The sequence below is a fragment of the Lactuca serriola genome, chromosome 6, assembly GCF_051521515.1.
Source record: "Lactuca serriola cultivar US96UC23 chromosome 6, Lser_US96UC23_V15, whole genome shotgun sequence".
NCBI classification, from domain to species: domain Eukaryota; kingdom Viridiplantae; phylum Streptophyta; class Magnoliopsida; order Asterales; family Asteraceae; genus Lactuca; species Lactuca serriola.
Window position 1 is genome coordinate 117796730 of NC_136413.1, and position 20546 is coordinate 117817275.

The following is a 20546-nucleotide window of genomic DNA, read 5'->3' on the forward strand; positions in this document are numbered from 1 at the left end:
ATATAAATGTTTAATGATAAACGTCCTTAGCGTTCCTTCTTCAAAAGCTGGTGGTTACCTGTATTACGGATTCCCTGAGAAATACAAGTGGTTTCGAAAAAGTGTCAACAATTAAGTTGGTGAGTTCATAAGTGTTTTGCATTGAAAAGTATGTCCTTTTTGGTAGTAAATCGATGAACGAGGTTTTCAGAAAATCCAATATTTTCTATAAATGGTTTGAAAAGTTTCCAGAGTTGGAGTGCGTTAGTATGTTCCATACTTGAATAAAAATGATGAACTTTGTGCTAAAAATGAAGTGGAAAACTGAATGCATATATGAATCTTGTAAATCAAACTTGTTTTTATACTTTTATGTGAGTTTTATAACCATACTGTTGACACTGACGGCCTGTAACAACATTCTTCAGGTGTTGTAGTGTTATGAAATTTGTCACCCCAGACCTGCCGGTCTAACTATAGCTAGTAGTTTAGGTGCGGGGTTGTCAATCCCGTATAGATCTACACACAAGTATCATGCTCTCTCTCCAAGAGATTATGGTATATAATACAGGACTTGAAATGCATACATACGAGTACGTTGAAGTTTGAATATCTCACATTACATGGTATAAACAGATTTATGATGATAAAGACTTTACTTCATTTAGACTCCGTCGGCTAGTTTTGATTTATTTTTAATGATATATTTTTAATAGGCCGGGACTCCTAAAGTCCGTTAAAAATTCATAGTTTCTTTGTTCGACGTCGGTTTTCGTTTGTCTTTTTATCAATTTGCTCCTATTGTGGAGATCTTCAACTCTCATTTAGGTTGCGTTAGCTAATTAATACTCGATCTTCAATTCGAGTTTTTAGCCCTCTACAACTGTTACGAAACTTTGAAATTCGTAACTTCTTCATACGAGGTCCAAATTGGGCGATCTTTTTATGTATGTTTATAGTTTAGCGAACTCTACATCTTTTGTTTAGATACTTAAGGCAAAAATGCATTTTATCGAGATTTCTCTTTTTACGTTAAATAGCGTTTTAACGGCATGTCTTAAATATACGAGTGGTTATAATTTCTTCAATATAACCCGGTTTTGAACGTTCTTTATGTTTTTGGAAACCTTGGCACGATATCTAAAACTTGATGCATCCCAACTTAGATATTTGAACACATTATTTTTGAGGTTAATTTAGTTGATTCCAAATAGTTTTCGTTATATTTGACATTCGAGCGTTACACTGCTTTTAGAAAAATATAGGGTTGTCACATCTACTTAATCAAGCATAAGTCAGAGACTTTCGAAAGGTTTAAGGAATTTAAGATGCTTCGATCTGATCGAGGTGGTGAGTATCTTAGTTCAGAGTTCCTTGACTATCTTAGGTAATGTGGGATTGTCTCACAATTGACACCTCCCAGGAGACCGCAGTTGAATGGTGTGGTTGAGAGGCGTAATCGAACCTTGTTGGATATGGTTCGTTCCATGATTAGTCTAGCTTCGCTACCAATCTCATTCGGGGGGTATGCCTTAGAGACTGCCGCCCATATACTTAATCTAGTCTGTACAAAGAAAGTTGCCAAAACTTCTCACGAGATGTGGACTGGTAAAGTACCTAAACTAGACCACATCAAGATATGGGGTTGCGAGGCTTTTGTGAGGCGCGAGTCTCATGATAAGTTAGAACCCCGAAGCGAGAGGTGTGTTTTCATCGGCTACCCACAAAGATCCTTTGGTTACCTCTTCTACAGACCTAGTTATAATGTGGTCTTTGTAGCAAGAAGAGGAGTCTTTCGAGAGAGAGAATTTATAAGCCAAGGAGATAGTGGGAGGCAATTGACGAGTCTGTACCTCTGAGGCATTCCACGAGAGTTAGGAATGCCCCTGAGCATTACTATGGTTTCCATATTACTGCGGAAGGTGAGACACTTATTAGTGATGAGACACTAGTAGGTCTGGATGAACCAAACAGCTACACGGAAGCCATGGCAGACCCTGAGTCTGCTAAATGGAAAGAGGCTATGGATAGCGAGATACAATCCATATATGACAATAAAGTTTGGAACTTGGTTGAGAATGTACCAGGTCGTAAGACTGTAGGGTGCAAATGGATCTTCAAGAAGAAGACCGACATCGATGGTAATGTACACACTTATAAGGCTCGACTGGTTGCAAAGAGCTTCTCTGAAATTCCTGGAGTGGATTATGATGAGACTTTTTCTCCAGTAGCCAAGATTAAGTCTATTTGGGTTATGTTAGCCATAGCTGCATTTCATGACTATGAAATTTGGCAAATGGATGTCAAAACCGGTTTCCTTAATGGAAAGTAGACTGAAGATGTTTACATGAGTCAGCCAGTAGGTTTTGTCAGCAACGAGTACCCTAATAGAGTGTGTAAGCTTGAGAAATCCATTTATGGATTAAAGCAAGCACCTCGCAGATGGAATCTTTGCTTTGATGAAAAGGTCAAGGAATTTGGCTTCTCTAGGAGTGAAGATGAATCTTCTGTGTATGTCAAGGCTAGTGGGAGTATAGTTAGCTTTTTGGTATTGTATGTGGATGACATACTACTCATAGGAAATGACATCCCAACTCTGCAAGAAGTTAAGTCCTGGCTTGGGAAGTGTTTCTCTATGAAGGACCTAGGAGAAGCTACCTATATTCTAGGGATAAGGATTTTGAGAAACCAGAGTAAAAGGCTAATTGGACTTAGTAAAAGTACATACTTGGACAAGGTGTTGAAGAGATTCAGCATGCAGAACTCCAAGAAAGGAGAATTACCCATCCAGAGTAACGTCAGATTGAGTAAGACACAAAGCCCAAGTACCGAGGCTGACATAGCAGAAATGAGTCAAGTACCATATGCTTCAGCAGTAGGCTCGGTCATCTATGCTATGACATGTACTCGACCTGATGTAGCCTTTGCCTTGAGCATGGTTAGCAGGTATCAGGGGAATTCTGGCAAGGCACATTGGACTGCGGTAAAGAATATCCTCAAGTACCTACGGAGGACTATGGATTGGGTCCTTACCCTCGTTGGCAGTGATGACTTGAGTGTTTTAGGGTATAGTGATGCTAGCTTCCAAACTGATAGGAATAATTTCCGCGCTCAGTTGGGCTGGGTCTTTACCTTAAACGGAGGAGCAATCACTTGGAGGAGTTCCAAGCAGGAGACAGTGGCTGATTCGACTTGTGAATCAGAGTATATAGCAGCGAGCGAGGCAGCAAAGGAGGCAATATGGCTAAAGAACTTCATTGGAGACCTTGGAGTTGTACCAGCTATAAAGGAGCCCATGGAAATTTTCTGTGATAGTGAAAGTGTTGTTGCCTTAGCCAAGGAACCAAGGGATCATGGAAGATCCAGACACATCGACAGAAAATATCATTTTATCAGACATCGCATAGAAGAAGGAATCCTCGTGGCAAAGAGGGTATCATCGGATGAGAACCCAGCAGATCCCCTCACGAAGGGACTGAGTAAGGTTAAGCATCTCCAGCATGCTCGGAGCATAGGGCTGAAGGATGATATGAGTTTTAGTAGTTAGATAAATTATGAAATTTGTAAAGTGTAATTGACAATTGATGATGAATAAATGTTGTGTTTATCTTTGAGTAAAGTGTTACTATCTTTTGTCAATCATTTACTATAATTCCTTTTGCATGTTTTGACTTCCAGAATATTATGTTGTGGTTTCACATATTATTCAAACTTTCCACAGTCAGTCATATGTTGGAAGTAGATATGAAGTAAGACTGTCATGAAGTTGGTTGTAGGTGTCAGGATATAAGACAACACTTCATGAGTGCTCATAAGTTCTGAGTATTGGAATCAACCCACACTCACTGGAATCACTTCATGGAATTTTATCTCGAGTGATCGTGAGACGGTAAGATCATATAAGTCTTCAAACCTAGAGATATGATTTGTTACTTACGAGATGGTTATGCATTGATTGTACGAAAACGCATTGGTAACTCGATGTTATAAAACGTGCTTTTGTGTGTAATTCAATGAGTGGTAGAACAAACATATGAGTCGAAGTTTATCTGCTCCTTCTTGGATTAGAAGCTGATATATGGGCCCCTCGATGTGTTCAATTAAGTTCTTTGTCAAACAAATCGGAAATCGGGAAACAAACTGCTGGACAATAAGTAAGACATTGTTCCATGTATTTGTCCGGCTGATATCTAGAACAGAGGATTATATGATCACTTATCTTAAATGGCGTATCAACATCTTCTCAGTTCCGAGAGACCTTGAAAGAGCTACGATTGCCGATCGGTTCCTAAAGTATTGCATTTATAGTTATTAGACTTATCCAAGTGGGAGACTATTGGATAAGGTGTCTAAGTCCATAACTATTTCTGGTAAATACTTGACCCGACCCGGCATGGTCCATTTGGGTTGCATGGCACCATGCAATTGGATAAACTAAATGAGAGAAATAACACATATGATTTATTAATATATTATAAGTTCTAATATATTAATAATATTATTTAAATAGTTTTGATCAAGAATTAATTTAGAATTAATTAAGTGATCAAAAGAATAACTAATTAAATATATGGGTAGATTATGTAAATCTTCCGAATCTTATATAGTGGGCTAAAAGGCTCCATGGATTATCAAGTTGGGTTCCACCCATAGGATGCTCCATGGAGTTAACCCATGGATTGAAAAACGAAGAGTCGTGTTACATTAGGGTTTTACATAATGCAACACACTATATAAGGACCATGTCTCTCCTCAAAATCGGCTACAGTAGAGAAACAAGAGGGCTTGGCCGATTTTGAGTGTGTTAGAGTATTCTCTCAAGTTTATACTTTGCATTTGGTGTTGTGTGAAGCATTTGAGGCATCACACTTGAGGTGCTAGGCTCACAAGGTTTCAAGGAACACTTACAACAACAAGGTATGTAGTTCTATCTATTATTCAAGTTAAAATTGTTCCCCATGTATGCTAGATAGGATCATAGCCTTGGAAATCAACTTTGCATGATAATTAGACAAATATAGATCCATGGTTATTAGGGTTGTATGTACACTTAGGAAGTGTTAGAATGATCAAAACCCAACACATGTCTTTGTAACCACCAAACTTCGATGTCCATATTCGATCCATGAGGTAGTAGGCTTCTCGTCTTTGACTGCAAGGTTCTGATCCATCCCTCACAAGGCTTCATTTATGACGTTCTCAAGCTTAGTGTCTTTACTCAGCGACCAAAGTATTCTTTTTGGCTCAAAGCATCTGCGACTACGTTGTCCTTTCCCGTATGATATCGGATTTCACACGCTTAGTCATTCAGTAGTTCTACCCATCGTCGCTTCCTCATGTTGAGCTCCTTCTGGTTTAGAATGTGTTGGAGACTCTTGTCATCCTTGAAAATGGTACACTTTGTACCGTAAAGGTAATGCCTCCTGATCTTTAGAGCAAACACTACTGCTCCCAAGTCGAGGTCTTGAGTGGTGTTGTTCACCTCGTGGGTCTTTAGTTGTCTTAACGTGTAGGCTATGACCTTTCATCGCTGTATAAGTATGCAGGCTAATCCTTGATTGGATGCGTCACAATAGACCACGAAGTCATATGTTCCTTCTAGGAGAGACAAGACCAGGGCACTTTATAGAGCTTGTTTCAAATTTTGGAAAGCAACCTCTTGTTTCCTCTCCCAGATGATGGTTACACCCTTCTAAGTTAGGGTGGTGAGCGGCTTAGCGATCTTGGAGAAATTCTGTATGAATCTCCTGTAGTAACCAACAAGGCCTAAGAATTCCTTGATCTCCGTTGCGGTTCTTGGTATTTCCCAGCCCTCGATTGCTTTTATTTTGGTAGGGTCCACGTGTATCCCTTCTTCATTGACCAAATAACCTAAGAAGTCCACTCTGCGGATCCAGAATCGCATTTGGAGAACTTCGCATACAGCTTCTCTGCCCTTAATATTTCCAATACTTGCCGCAGGTGTTGATTGTGATCTTCATTACTTCGTGAGTAGACTAGTATGTCATCAATGAATACTATCACGAATTTGTCTAAGTAAGGTCAAAAAACTCGATTCATTAGGTACATAAATCTTGCAGGCGTATTCGTTAGACCGAAAGGCATTAGCACGAATTCCTAGTGACCGTAGCAAGTTCAGAATGTGGTTTTGGAGACATCTTCCTCCCGGACCCGTAGCTGGTGGTATTTGGATCTTAAAAAGTAACTTGATCCTTGTATCTGGTCGAATAGGTCGTCGATCCAGGTAAGTGGGTATCGATTTTTGACGGTGAGTTTATGTAGTTCTCGGTAATTGATGTACATGCGGAACGATCCATCCTTCTTCTATACGAATAAGACCAGAGCTCCCCAAGGTGAGAAGCTTGGCCTGATGAACCCTTTGTTTAGTTGTTCACTTAGCTGACTGCAAAGTTCTTGCATCTCCGCATGTTTTAAGCGGTATAGAGATTTTGCGATTGGTGTGGCTTCGGGTATTAAGTCGTTTCTAAATTCGACTTGCCTTTTGGGTGGCACTTCCGAAAGATCCTCAGGAAATACGTAAGTGAAGTCGTAGACTTTTGGGATGTCGTTGATGTTATTTTCTTCCTTCTTCTTATCGACAATGTGAGCTAAGAAGACGTGGTTCTTCTTGTGTAGACGCTTCTAGGCCTTGATACGTAAGATGATGCGAAGGCTCTTGCTTGGTTTGTCACCGTAGATGACCAAGGTTTCGTTACTTGGTAGATGAAGGCGAACGACCTTCTCGTAACACATAATATCGGCAGGGTGAGGACTTAGTCAATCCATGCCGATGATAACATCTAAAATCCTTATGGTAACCGACATTAAGTTGATTTTGGAAGGAGTGGTTGTTCAAGGTTTGCGTGCATCCTATGTATACATCATTTGTTGTTTCAATTTTTATGTTAGCCATTTCCACGGTGAATGTTTCGTTTAGTGTTTGAGGGTTTTGTTTCAGGAGATGATTAAATTTATGACTCACAAAGCTTCTCTCTGCATCACTATCAAATAGTATACTGCAGAATCTTTCATCACCTCCTTGTGTCCTATTGGTAGGAATTTTCCCGTTACCCCGGTATTTCAGTTGTTGGCCATCGGGTAGTTCCTCTTGTAGTGGCTTGTTTCCCCACAACCATAGCACACTTGGCTCACCCCAGTACTGGTGGGTTGGGGGGCATATTGTGCTGATGCTTTGTAGTATCAGGCAGTGTGCCCCTTCTTGTTGCATGTTGTGTAGTGCAACTCTCGCTAGGCTCCATGGTGGTGCAAGGGGTACTTGTCGCACTTTGGAAGATTACCGACATATTGCTTGGTGGGTGCTAGTGCGACCGGGGCGGTAGTGGCATGAACCGCCATGATCTGTTGCTTCTTCGAGGCTTCCTGAGTTGGTTGGCCATTCTTCTTGCTCCCTAACTGAAGGGCCAATATATATGGTTTGGGCTAGGCATCAATGTATAGATGAGTTTGGGAATTTGTCTATGTGTTTTCGGTCTAGGAACCTTTTGGTTAAAGTGTGACAGAAAACCAGTTTTCGGTCTGCTAACTGAAAACAGTTTCCGGTCCTTGTCATTATATATAGAGGTCTCAGGTTGTCAGGATAGAACAACGGTTGTAATTTTGCTAGCTTTCGGTCCCTGAGTTGTATCAGACGGTTTCAAGTGTTTAATCATATGCAAGCTCAGTTCCATCCATCTTCTACTCCATTTCTTCTTTGTTTTCTTATGCATGATTGATCATTGTTGAAGATCCTTCCATCCAGGACCTTACAATTGGTATCAGAGCTCAAACTGGTGTCAATCAAGTGTGTTTATTCAGTTTTCTGCTTCACAGTTGTGTTCTTCACGGTCTCGGTCTCTTGAAGCTTGTTTTTGCTCGAGTTTTGAAGATCAGACCATAGTTTGCATCATGTGGAATAGAGATCTGCTTGCATTTCAGCTTTTCAGTTGTAATCTTATTGTTTTCGATTTGATCTTCATCAACTGAAAACATATCTTCAATTGATTTCTACATAGATCTAAGCTATTTGGAAGCTGTGTCTGAGGTTTCAAGTGGGTGGAAATCAAAATCGGATCGAAAATTTATGTTTTTCATTAGAAACTGTTAGCTTTCGGTTTAATCTTCAGAAACCGAAAACTGTTCTTCAACCGAAATCTCTTGAATCTTCAGAAACCAAAAACTGTTTTCTGTCCTTGTCAGGATAGAACAATAGTTTTGCTTTTGCTAGTTTTCGGTTTGTGAGTTGTATTAGACGGTTTCAAGTGTTTAATCTATGCAAGCTCAATATCATTCATCTTCTACTCCATTTCTTCTTTGTTTTCTTATGCTTGATTGATCATTGGTGAAGATCCTTCCATCCAGGACCTTACAATATATGGTTTGGGCTAGGCATCAATGTATGGATGAGTTTGGGCATTTGTCAATGTATTTTGGAGTTGTTTTGTGTATGTTTGATGTTTTAGGTCTAGGAAGCTTTCGGTTAAGGTGTGACCGAAAAAAAGTTTTTGGTCCTTGTTAGTATATATAGGTGTCAGGTTGTGAGGATGGAACAACAGTTGTGCTTTTGCTAGTTTTCGGTCCCTGAGTTGTATCAGACGGCTTCAATTATTTAATCGTATGCAAGCTTAGTTTCATACATCTTCTACTCCATTTATTCTTTGTTTTCTTACGCTTGATTGATCATTGGTGAGGATCCTTCCATCCAGGACCTTAATATTGGTATCAGAGCTCAAACTGGTGTCAATCAAGTGTGTTTATTCAGTTTTCTGCTTCACGGTTCTGTTCTTCACGTTCTCGGTCTCTTGAAGCTTGTTTTTGCTCGAGATTTGAAGATCAGATCACAGTTTGCATCATGTGGAATAGAGATCTGCTTGGACTTCAGCTTTTCATTTGAAATCTTATTGTTTTCGGTTTGATCTTCATCAACCGAAAACATATCTTCAATGGATTTCTGCTTAGATCTAAGCTATTTTGGAAGCTGTGTTTGAGGTTTCAAGTGTGTGGAAATCAAAATCAGATCGAAAATTTATGTTTTTCATCAAAACTGTTCGCTTTCGGTTCAATCTTCAAAAACCAAAAACTGTTCTTCAACCAAAATCTCTTGAATCTTCAGAAACCGAAAACTGTTTTCTGTCCTTGTCAGTATATATAGGCGTCAGGTTGTCAGGATAGAACAACATTTGTCCTTTTGCTAGTTTTCGGTCCGTGAGTTGTATCAGACGGTTTCAAGTGTTTAATCGTATGCAAGCTCAGTTTCATTCATCTTCTACTCCATTTCTTCTTTGTTTTCATATGCTTGATTGATCATTGGTGAAGATCCTTCCATCCAGGACCTTACTGTTGGATTAATGTCTAAGTCCATAACTATAATTGGTAAGACTTGACCCGACCCGGAATGGTCCATTTGGGTTGCATGTCATCATGCACTTGGATAGACTATAATGTGAGAAATGAGACACTTATGGTTATTAATATATTATAAGTTCTAGTATATTAATAATAAGAATAATAAGATTATTTAATTAGTATTGATCAATAATTAATCTAGGATTAACTAAGTGATCAAAAGAAGACTAATTAAATATATGGGTTGATTGTGTAAATCATCCATACTTGTATAGTGGGCTAATGCTCCATGGATAATCAAGTTCGGCTAAAACCCATAGGATGGTCCATGGATGCTCCATGGTGTATTTGAACCCATGGATCCAAGGAAATGGAAAGTCATGACAATTAGGGTTTACCCTAATTATAACACTATATAAAGATCTTATTCTTGACAAAAATCAGACACTAAAGTGAGAAAAGAAAGGGCTAGCCGATTTCATGAAGTGTAGATTTCTCTCAAGTTATTCCAAGTGTATTTGGTGTTGTGTGAACCATTTGAGGTGTCACACTTGGGGCACTAGGCACTCAAGCTTCATGAAAACTTTCTACATCAAAAAGGTATGTATTCTATCTTGTTACACTCATTGTTTTGTATGCTAGATTATGATAATACCTTGGAAGTTCTTATTTGCATGTATAATAGAGAAAACATAGATCCATGGTATTTAGGGTTGCATGTACACTTAGGAATGTTAGAATGCTCATAACCTAACAGTGGTATCAGAGCCTAGGCTTGTTTTCTTGTTATACTTGCAAAAGAAGCTGGAAAATCGAGTTTTGATGCTGTCTGCCCAGCAGACTCGCCGAGTCCATGAATGGACTGGCTGAGTCCAAGGCAAAAAGCATCCAACTCACCGAGTTGGTTCGTGCACTCGACGAGTTGGAACCCCAGACAGCATAAATTCGACTTTTTTGGCTGGAATTGGACTAGGAACATTACCCTAAGATGTTTTTGAACTTATAAACTTGTTTTTGATGTGGTAATGTTCATGCTAATCCAATTTCAAAGATAATTGTCAATAGATTCATGTTTTGTATTAGTTTAAGGTTTAGACTAATTACATGAAAAAGTTTGATTTGAATTATCTTGTTCTTATGAGTTGCTTAGATTAATAGAAAGTTGAGTGAAATAGTTGTTTTCAATCCAAATTAATCTAAGAGTTGATTCTAAAATGTGGTTTTGTAACTTGTCCTCAAGTTATATGAAAAGTCACATTTAAGTTTCATAAAACTCATAAAAGTTGGCAAAGGTTACAAAAATGAAGAGTCTAGTTCTAATTAAATGGGTTTATGACTTCATAACTTGTCCTCAAGTTATGGAGGACCAAAAGTCTCTTCATTAAATAATAAATTAAAAAAAAAAGTGTAACCTTAATTAATTCCATAAGTTATAAAATAAAGAAAAATTAATTCTTTTACTACTTTAAACACATAAGTTATGGAATTAATTAGTTTTGAATAGTTTCAAAACTTGCCCTCAAGTTTTGGAATTTGTAAAGTTTTCTCTTATGAATACTTTAATTCCAAGTTAGCCCTTAGAATTTTAAAAGTTAAAATTCAACCCTTATACTTTATAATATTATAAGTTAATAATATATATATGTATAAGAGTAAAGTGAGTCTTACCGCTAGTACGCCTCATTCACGAAGCCGGTCTATAAGGTGGGTATAAGGTTCTTGCCTATAAAATGGCAACTTAATGGGTGTCCACTCTCACCCACCGCTTGCTTGACTGGTGGAGGGTTGTTAGCCGAACGGGTTTGACAAGACTAGAATTCTCCCTTCATTAAAAGTATTAATGATAAATACTAACTAAACTCTTAATAATACCCAATCTTAGTTACTTAGGAAAATGTGAATAAGGTGCTAATCCATGAAATTACACTTTTCACATTGTTTAAGTCGGTTAGTGGAGCGTGTGTGGTTAACCGGCACACTAACTCGTATTTAACAAGGTAGGTAAAGGGTAACTTAATGTTTTATCATAGTATCGATTGAGCGTGTGTGGTTAACCGGCACATCGATTGAGGGGTAAACACTTAAGGGTACCAAGTAATTTGCATGGTTACTTCACACCTTTTTTTGTGATCCTCGGCATCCCAGTCACAAAACCTGAAGGCCACACTCGAGATTGAAACATGCCATTGAACAGTTCAATGAATCTCAAAGATCTAGGAGTTTCAAATCCAACTAAAACCTAATAATACATTTCGTTTATCTTGGTGGAAATTGGTGAATGGTCATTCACCTACCTTCAAATATTTTATAGCTTGGATTAGGACATACCTCTTCTAAGTTATAAAATAGTTTGTTGGGTCCTAGCCTTAATATTTCATATTGGGTGTCATATTAAGGACTTAAGATACTATCTTGAATATCTCCCAAAAGATGTCTGGTTTAGACATTTATGATCTTCCCAAATCTCTTGAAACAAGCTTTCCTAAATGAAGATGATGTACCTTGGAAATCATACTTCATTCACCTCTTCCAATTATTCTCCCCAACCCACAAGTTCTTGAAAAGTTTAAGGTCACTCAAGCCCAATTGGCAAGGCAAGGTCTAGGTGTGGTGACGTCTTGGAGATGTAGTCACATATTGACAAGTCGGGAGAGTTGGGTGTCAAAGTCTTGAGAAAGTTGGTGGTTCAACTACTTTCTAAGTCACATAGTGAGTTCTTTTGGAACACCTATGAAACACACTATGACAAGACCCTTAATGATCTTATCTATTTGATAAGATCAACTTCCTAAAACTTTATGGACATTGGATATCTAGTAAAGCTCTCTCTTCCCAATGGAAAGGGATCGGCCATAGTCAACTCGGTTGACCAAATGGTAAAGAGAAAAGCTAATTATGTGATAGTCCCGTGTACCATTATCAAAGGGTCCATATGTTTATATTGCCAAAGAAACAGGCATTGGTTGCGAAGCTGCCAAATTTACCTAAGGATGTTAAAGTCAATAAGTTTGACTCTACTTCAGGTAAAGTCCACTATCTAACTCTGCTAAGTTTCTATTCTGAGATTCTGGATACATGATGTGACTGGGTCACATGGTGATGTTTTAAGAATCAAAGAAAAGTGAAGAAACTTAAAGAAAGAATATGTTGAATCTGATCGCATAGATGGATTTCTATCGTGTAGTTTGAAGATCGGATTCTTGAGCTACTTCTTAGGAGTTATGAGATATTGCTTAGGAATAGATAACAACAAGTTTTCATATGGATTGTAAGGATAAGTTTTTCCGCAAAGTTTTAAAATAAAAGAAAATTTTTGATTTTATTTATTTTAAAATATCCTTGCAATGGCATTTGAGGAAAAATTGTTGCTTATATGATTCCATTAATAGCAAGAGTGGAAATATGAAATTGATTCTTTCATTTGTGGTAATGTCTAAATTTACCAAATAAGGAAAGATTCTCATCACCCAAGTTTCAATTGGACCAGAACTTGGAATCATGCAAGTTGTATTGCATGATGAATGAGAACTTTCAAGTATTGGAAAAATTAAGACTAATTACTCGTTCACATGGATGTGGGAGTCAAGTAAAGGACTAAGGGATCGAGTACACATTCTTGTGCACTGATTAAGTCCACCACAAAAGATCAATAAGACTATTCGTCATGGTTTACTAAAGCTCAGTAAATATGGTTATACTTACAAGTTTAAGTATAATTCTGAAACGTTGGAAGATGTTCAATGTAAGGCAGAACGAATAAGAAGAATCAACTTAGGCAGAAGGATAAAAGTTTCTCAAATCTGAAAAGATGGGAGAGGACTTTAGTATCAGTTTTGTGATCCTCTTAATGATTAAGAAACCATATCAAAGTTCGTTCTCTAAGGAAATCTCTTATGAATAAGAAGAGGAACTTGAATTGTTGAAATGGTTAAATCAAGAAGATAAGTAATACTTCGTTCCAATACAAGTCTTAGAGTCATACTCCAAGATTGTAACTTGAGTTACATGTCTCAAAGAAGGTTTAAAACACTTGTCAAATGTAAGAGTAAAAGTTTTCTACTCTTGTACATTTGAAATTGGTAAGTTGTGATGTTTTGGATAAAACAAAGACCAACTAAGGCCAATTGTGTGAAGTGTTTGTCTTGATTAGAATCCACACTATCTCTTGGATGTTTGACAAGGGAGTCTTATATGTCAAGAGGACAGTGGGAGTCTTAAAGGTCTTGAAAGTCTCAAGAACTAATCAAGAATAAAACCTGAAGTTCTTCACTAGCACATGACTTGAGGTTTATAACCTATCGTGTTGAAATATTTTGTGCCCATTCCAGTTAAAGTTGGCTTTGCATATGAGTTGTTAGAGTTCTCAATTAGTTGCACAACAACTTGGAAGCAATGGCAGGCCCTTGAGCTGCCAGGTGGCAAGAAATTAAGATTGAGTTCAATCCATATGAGTGTGGATTTGTCATTATCCTTGTCTTGTGTCTATGGTTTTGACAATTCACATGGATAAGAACACATACACCATTAAATCTAAGTGTCATAAGGTTTCTCTCCGATTCATGAAAATGATAGTGAGGAAACACTTTCACTAAGTAGATTTTAGCTAGATAGCAATTGTGATATTTGCATTCTCAAAGTCGTTAATGGAGCGTGTGTGGTTTACCGGCACACTAACCTGGACTTGTGAGAAGTCGCAAAAAGGTCTAACCATTATGATGACGACATCCCTCTTCATAATTGTTTAGACACACAAGTGTGCTATCTAAGGGAAGGTGTATGATTTTGATAAAGTCTTATCAAAACAATCTAGTATCAGAAATCTGAACTTTGGTAAGAAAGTCAGCTGATTTCTGAGTACATGTCAAAGCTAGTGGGAGCGTAAGTGTTATGCTAATAATCATAATGTTAGTGGTAGCATGATAATTATGATAAGTATTGCAAGTTAGCAATGTTAATTATAGAAAACAAAAGTTTCAATCGGGAAAAGTTGTTTTTGCTATAATTAAGGGAGAGGAAATTATACTTCATCTCAAATCTATAAGCTTAGATCGTGAGGTTTTAATCATTTAGTCAAGGAAATATATATGAATTTCATGTTGGAATAGCTCAACATAAGGAAATTCTATATATGGGTCCATTATTTGCGTTGTAAAATTCAATTATGATTACGGCATCCCTTTTCATAATCTGAATTATGAGAACTTGGCAAATATAAATGGAAATTTTATAGCAAAAGACTAGTTTAGTCTTTATGTGAGACATCATGAATCGTTTCCCATATGCTTCGGATATAGGATCGATTACATGTGCTATATTCATCCTTTCTAAAATTTTCCAAGTGCATGGGGCATTAAGAAGGGAAAAAGGTTTAGAACTGGATATGACTAAAAGGATTAAACAATTGCCGAGGACAATCTAAGGTTTACCAAAGATTGGTTGCTCAAGGACAGTTGGAAGTATAGTGATAATTCTGGAAGGACCATATTGACATAATCTGTAAGGAGGCAACTCTTGTTCAGAAGTGATAGTCAAAATGGAATCTGGAAATGTTTCAAAGTTAGAATTCTCAATTTGTTTAAGATTAGGAAACTTAATGCAAGAAGGATGTTTCCAAGGATTTGATCTCCTTTGGAATACTCTGTAATGATTGTTGTCAAGTCTTTCTGACTTTGTGCATAATCATTACAAGAGGATCAATGCATATAAGTTTAGAATCTAACAGATTTCAGTAAATGGCATGAATTTGGAATTCTTGCATTTGCAATAAGGATATGGGAGTGTGAAAAGAGAAGCATTGAAGTTATGTTCAATGGATCTAGTTCACAAATTAAAGATCATAGACAAACATAGTATGCATACTTGGTGTGTGGCATGACTAGTGTTTAGAAAACATAGTGTACATGAATGGAGCATGGGACAACTATTGTTTTAAATTCAAGAATAAAGTTGATAGCTGAAACAGTATACAATGAATAATGTGTAATTATATGGTGATAAATAAAAGGTGTTTTATTTATGTTCATAGGTTTTGATACCATATTGGATTCAATTATTATTGTGTTTCACTTTGCATGTTTTGACTTCCCGAATAAACTAGGTTATTCTTCCGGAATGACTAAGTTATTCAAACCATCCATAGTCGGTCATATGTTGGAAGTAGATATGAAATAAGACTATCATGCGTTGGCTTGTAGAGGTCTAAGGTGTTGGACAAAGGGCTACAACACTCATGAGTGCTCATAAGTTCTGAGTATTGGATTCAACCCACGCTGATCGGAATCACTTCATGGATTTTATCACGAGTGATCATGAGACGATAATATCTTATATTCTTCAAACCTAGAGATATGAGTTGCTACTATGAGTTGGTTGTACATTGATTGCATGAAAACGCATTTGGTAACTCGGTGCTATAAAACGTGCCTTTGTGTATGATTCAACAAGTAGTAGAACAAGCCATATGAGTCGAAGTTTATCCATTCCTTTTACGTTCGGGATAAAATCGATATCTGTGGGCCCCTCGGTGATTTGATGATGACAAATGGAAGTGCTCGACCGGGCCAGGACTGATTTGATTTGTTCAATTAGTCAGTCGTCATAAATCGGAAATCGGGAAACAACAAATCGACAGAGAGAATGATTATAATCCATGTCTCAGTCCATATGATATCTAGAATGGTGGAATATATGATCCCTTATCTAATGGACAAGTCATTGACAAAGGTTAGAGTTTATCGACAAGGTCAGAGTTCGACAGAAGCTTTTGAGAGCTACAATTCCCAGTCGGTTCCTGAAGTCACACGCAATAATAGTTTTAGACTTATCCAAGTGGGAGACTGTTGGATTAATGTCTAAGTCCATAACTATAATTGGTAAGACTTGACCCGACCTGGCATGGTCCATTTGGGTTGCATGGCATCACGCACTTGGATAGACTATAATGAGAGAAATAAGACACTTATGGTTATTAATATATTATAAGTTCTAGTGTATTAATAATAAGAATAATAAGATTATTTAATTAGTATTGATCAAGAATTAATCTAGGATTAATTAAGTAATCAAAAGAAGACTAATTAAATATATGGGTTGATTGTGTAAATCATCCATACTTGTATAGTGGGCTAATGCTCCATGGATAATCAAGATGGGCTAAAACCCATAGGATGGTCCATGGATGCTCCATGGTGTATTTGAACCCATGGATCAAAGGAAATGGAAAGTCATGACAATTAGGGTTTACCCTAATTGTAACACCATATAAAGATCTTATTCTTGACAAAAATCGGTCACTAAAGTGAGAAAAGAAAGGGCTAGCCGATTTCATGAAGTGTAGATTTATCTCAAGTTATTCCAAGTGTATTTGGTGTTGTGTGAACCATTTGAGGTGTCACAGTTAGGGCACTAGGCACTCAAGCTTCATGAAGACTTTCTACATCAAAGAGGTATGTATTCTATCTTGTTACACTCATTGTTTTGTATGCTAGATTATGATAATACCTTAGAAGTGCTTATTTGCATGTATAATTGAGAAAACATAGATCCAAGGTATTTAGGGTTGCATGTACACTTAGGAGTGTTAGAATGCTCATAACCTAACACTTACAATATATGGTTTGGGCTAGGCATCAACGTATGGATGAGTTTGGGCACTTGTCAATGTATTTTGGAGTCGTTTTGTGTATGTTTGATGTTTTCCGTCTGGGAAGCTTTTCGTTAAGGTGTGACCGAAAACCAGTTTTCGGTCTGCTAACCGAAAACTGTGTTTCGTCGTTTTCAGTATATATAGGTGTCAGATTGTCAGGATGGAACAACAGTTGTACTTTTGCTAGTTTTCGGTCCCTGAGTTGTATCAGACAGTTTCAAGTGTTTAATCCAATGCGATCTTAGTTTCATTCATCTTCTATTCCATTTCTTCTTTGGTTTCTTATGCTTGATTGATCATTGTTGAAGATCCTTCCATCCAGGACCTTACAATTGGTATCAGAGCTCAAACTGGTGTCAATCAAGTGTGTTTATTCAGTTTTCTGCTTCACAGTTGTGTTCTTCACGGTCTCGGTCTCTTGAAGCTTGTTTTTGCTCGAGTTTTGAAGATCAGACCATAGTTTGCATCATGTGGAATAGAGATCTGCTTTGATTTCAGCTTTTCAGTTGTAATCTTATTGTTTTCGATTTGATCTTCATCAACTGAAAACATATCTTCAATTGATTTTTACATAGATCTAAGCTATTTGGAAGCTGTGTCTGAGGTTTCAAGTGGGTGGAAATCAAAATCGGATCGAAAATTTATGTTTTTCATTAAAAACTGTTAGCTTTCGTTTCAATCTTCAGAAACCGAAAACTGTTCTTCAACCGAAATCTCTTGAATCTTGAGAACCCGAAAACTGTTTTCTGTCCTTGTTTGTATATATAGCTGTCAGGTTGTCAGGATAGAACAATGGTTGTCCTTTTGCTAGTTTTCGGTCAGTGAGTTGTATCAGACGGTTTCAAGTGTTTAATCGTATGCAAGCTTAGTTTCATTCATCTTCTACTCCATTTCTTCTTTGTTTTCTTATGCATGATTGATCATTGGTGAAGATCCTTCCATCCAGGATCTGTCCTTGTTTGTATATATAGCTGTCAGGTTGTCAGGATAGAACAATGGTTGTCCTTTTGCTAGTTTTCGGTCAGTGAGTTGTATCAGACGGTTTCAAGGGTTTAATCATATGCAAGCTTAGTTTCATTCATCTTCTACTCCATTTCTTCTCTGTTTTTGGTCCTTTTCAGTATATATAGGTGTCAGGTTGTCAGGATGGAACAACAGTTGTACTTTTACTAGTTTTCGGTCCCTGAGTTGTATCAGACGGGTTCAAGTGTTTAATCGTATGCGATGTCAGTTTCATTCATCTTTTATTCCATTTCTTCTTTGTTTTCTTATGCTTGATTGATCATTAGGGAAGTTCCTTCCGTCCAGGACCTTAATATTGTTATCAGAGCTCGAACTGGTGTCAATCAAGTGTGTTTATTTAGTTTTCTGCTTCATGTTTGTGTTCTTCACGTTCTCGGTCTCTTAATGCTTTTTTTTTGCTCGAGTTATGAAGATCAGATCACAGTTTGCATCATGTGGAATAGAGATGTGCTTGGATTTCAGCTTTTCAGTTGAAATCTTATTGTTTTCGGTTTGATCGTCATCAACCGAAAACATATCTTCAATGGATTTCTACTCAGATCTAAGCTATTTGGAAGCTGTGTTTGAGGTTTCAAGTGTGTGGAAATCAAAATCAGATCGAAAATTTATGTTTTTCATCAAAAACTGTTCGCTTTCGGTTCAATCTTCAGAAACCAAAAACAATTCTTCAACCAAAATCTCTTGATTCTTCAGAAACCGAAAACTGTTTTCTGTCCTTGTCAGTATATATAGGCGTCATGTTGTCAGGATAGAACAACATTTGTCCTTTTGCTAGTTTTCGGTCAGTGAGTTGTATCAGACGGTTTCAAGTGTTTAATCGTATGCAAGCTTAGTCTCATTCATCTTCTACTCCATTTCTTCTTTGTTTTCTTATGCTTGATTAATCATTGGTGAAGATCCTTCCATCCAGGACCTTACAATATATGGTTTGGGATACGCATCAATGTATGGATGAGTTTGTGCATTTTTCAATGTATTTTGGAGTCGTTTTGTGTATGGTAGATGTTTTCCGTCTACAAAGCTTTTGGTGAACGTGTGACCGAAAACCAATTTTCGGTCTGCTAACCGAAAACTGTTTTTGGTCGTTATCAGTATATATATGTGTCAGGTTGTCAGGATGGAACAATAATTGTACTTTTGCTAGTTTCGGTCCCTGAGTTGTATCAGACGGTTTCAAGTGTTTAATCGTATGCAAGCTAAGTTTCATTCATCTTCTACTCCATTTCTTCTTTGTTTTCTTACGCTTGATTGATCATTGGTGAAGATCCTTCCATCCATGACCTTAAAATTGGTATCAGAGCTCAAACAGGTGTCAATCAAGTGTGTTTATTCAGTTTTCTGATTCACGGTTGTGTTCTTCACGTTCTCGGTCCCTTGAAGCTTGTTTTTGCTCAAGTTTTGTAGATCAAATCACAGTTTGCATCATGTGGAATAGAGATCTGCTTGGATTTCAGGTTTTAAGTTGAAATCTTATTGTTTTCGGTTTGATCTTCATCAACCGAAAATATATGGTTTGGGATACACATCAATGTGTGGAAATCAAAATCGGATCGAAAATTTTTGTTTTTCATTAATAACTATTAACTTTTGGTTCAATCTTTAGAAACCGAAAACTGTTCTTCAACCAAAATCTCTTGAATCTTCAGAAACCGAAAACTGTTTTCTGTCCTTGTCAGTATATATAGGTGTTAGGTTGTCAGGATAGAACAACAGTTTTCCTTTTGCTAGTTTTAGGTCCGTGAGTTGTATCAGACGGTTTCAAGTGTTTAATCGTATGCAAGCTCAGTTTCATTCATCTTCTACTCCATCTCTTCTTTCTTTTCTTATGCTTGATTGATCATTGCTGAAGATCGTTTCATCCAGGACGTTACAATATATGGTTTGGGCTAGGCATCTACGTATGGATGTGTTTGGGCATTTGTCAATGTATTTTGGAGTCGTTTTGTGTATGTTTGACGTTTTCGATCTAGGAAGCTTTTGGTTAAGGTGTGACCGAAAACCAGTTTTCGGTCTGCTAATGGAAAACTGTTTTTGGTCCTTTTCAGTATATATAGGTGTCAGGTTGTTAGGATGGAACAACAGTTGTACTTTTGCTAGCTTTCGGTCCCTGAGTTGTATCAGACGGTTTCAAGTGTTTAATCATATGCAAGCTCAGTTCCATCCATCTTCTACTCCATTTCTTCTTTGTTTTCTTATGCATGATTGATCATTGTTGAAGATCCTTCCATCCAGGACCTTACAATTGGTATCAGAGCTCAAACTGGTGTCAATCAAGTGTGTTTATTCAGTTTTCTGCTTCACAGTTGTGTTCTTCACGGTCTCGGTCTCTTGAAGCTTGTTTTTGCTCGGGTTTTGAAGATCAGATCACAGTTTGCATAATGTGGAATATAGTGTTGGATAAGGTGTCTAAGTCCATAACTATTTCGGGCTTGTACTTGACCCGACCCGGCATGGTCCATTTGGGTTGCATGGCACCATGCAATTGGATAGACTAAACGAGAGAAATAACACTTGGAGATTATTAATATATTATAAGTTCTAATATATTAATAATATT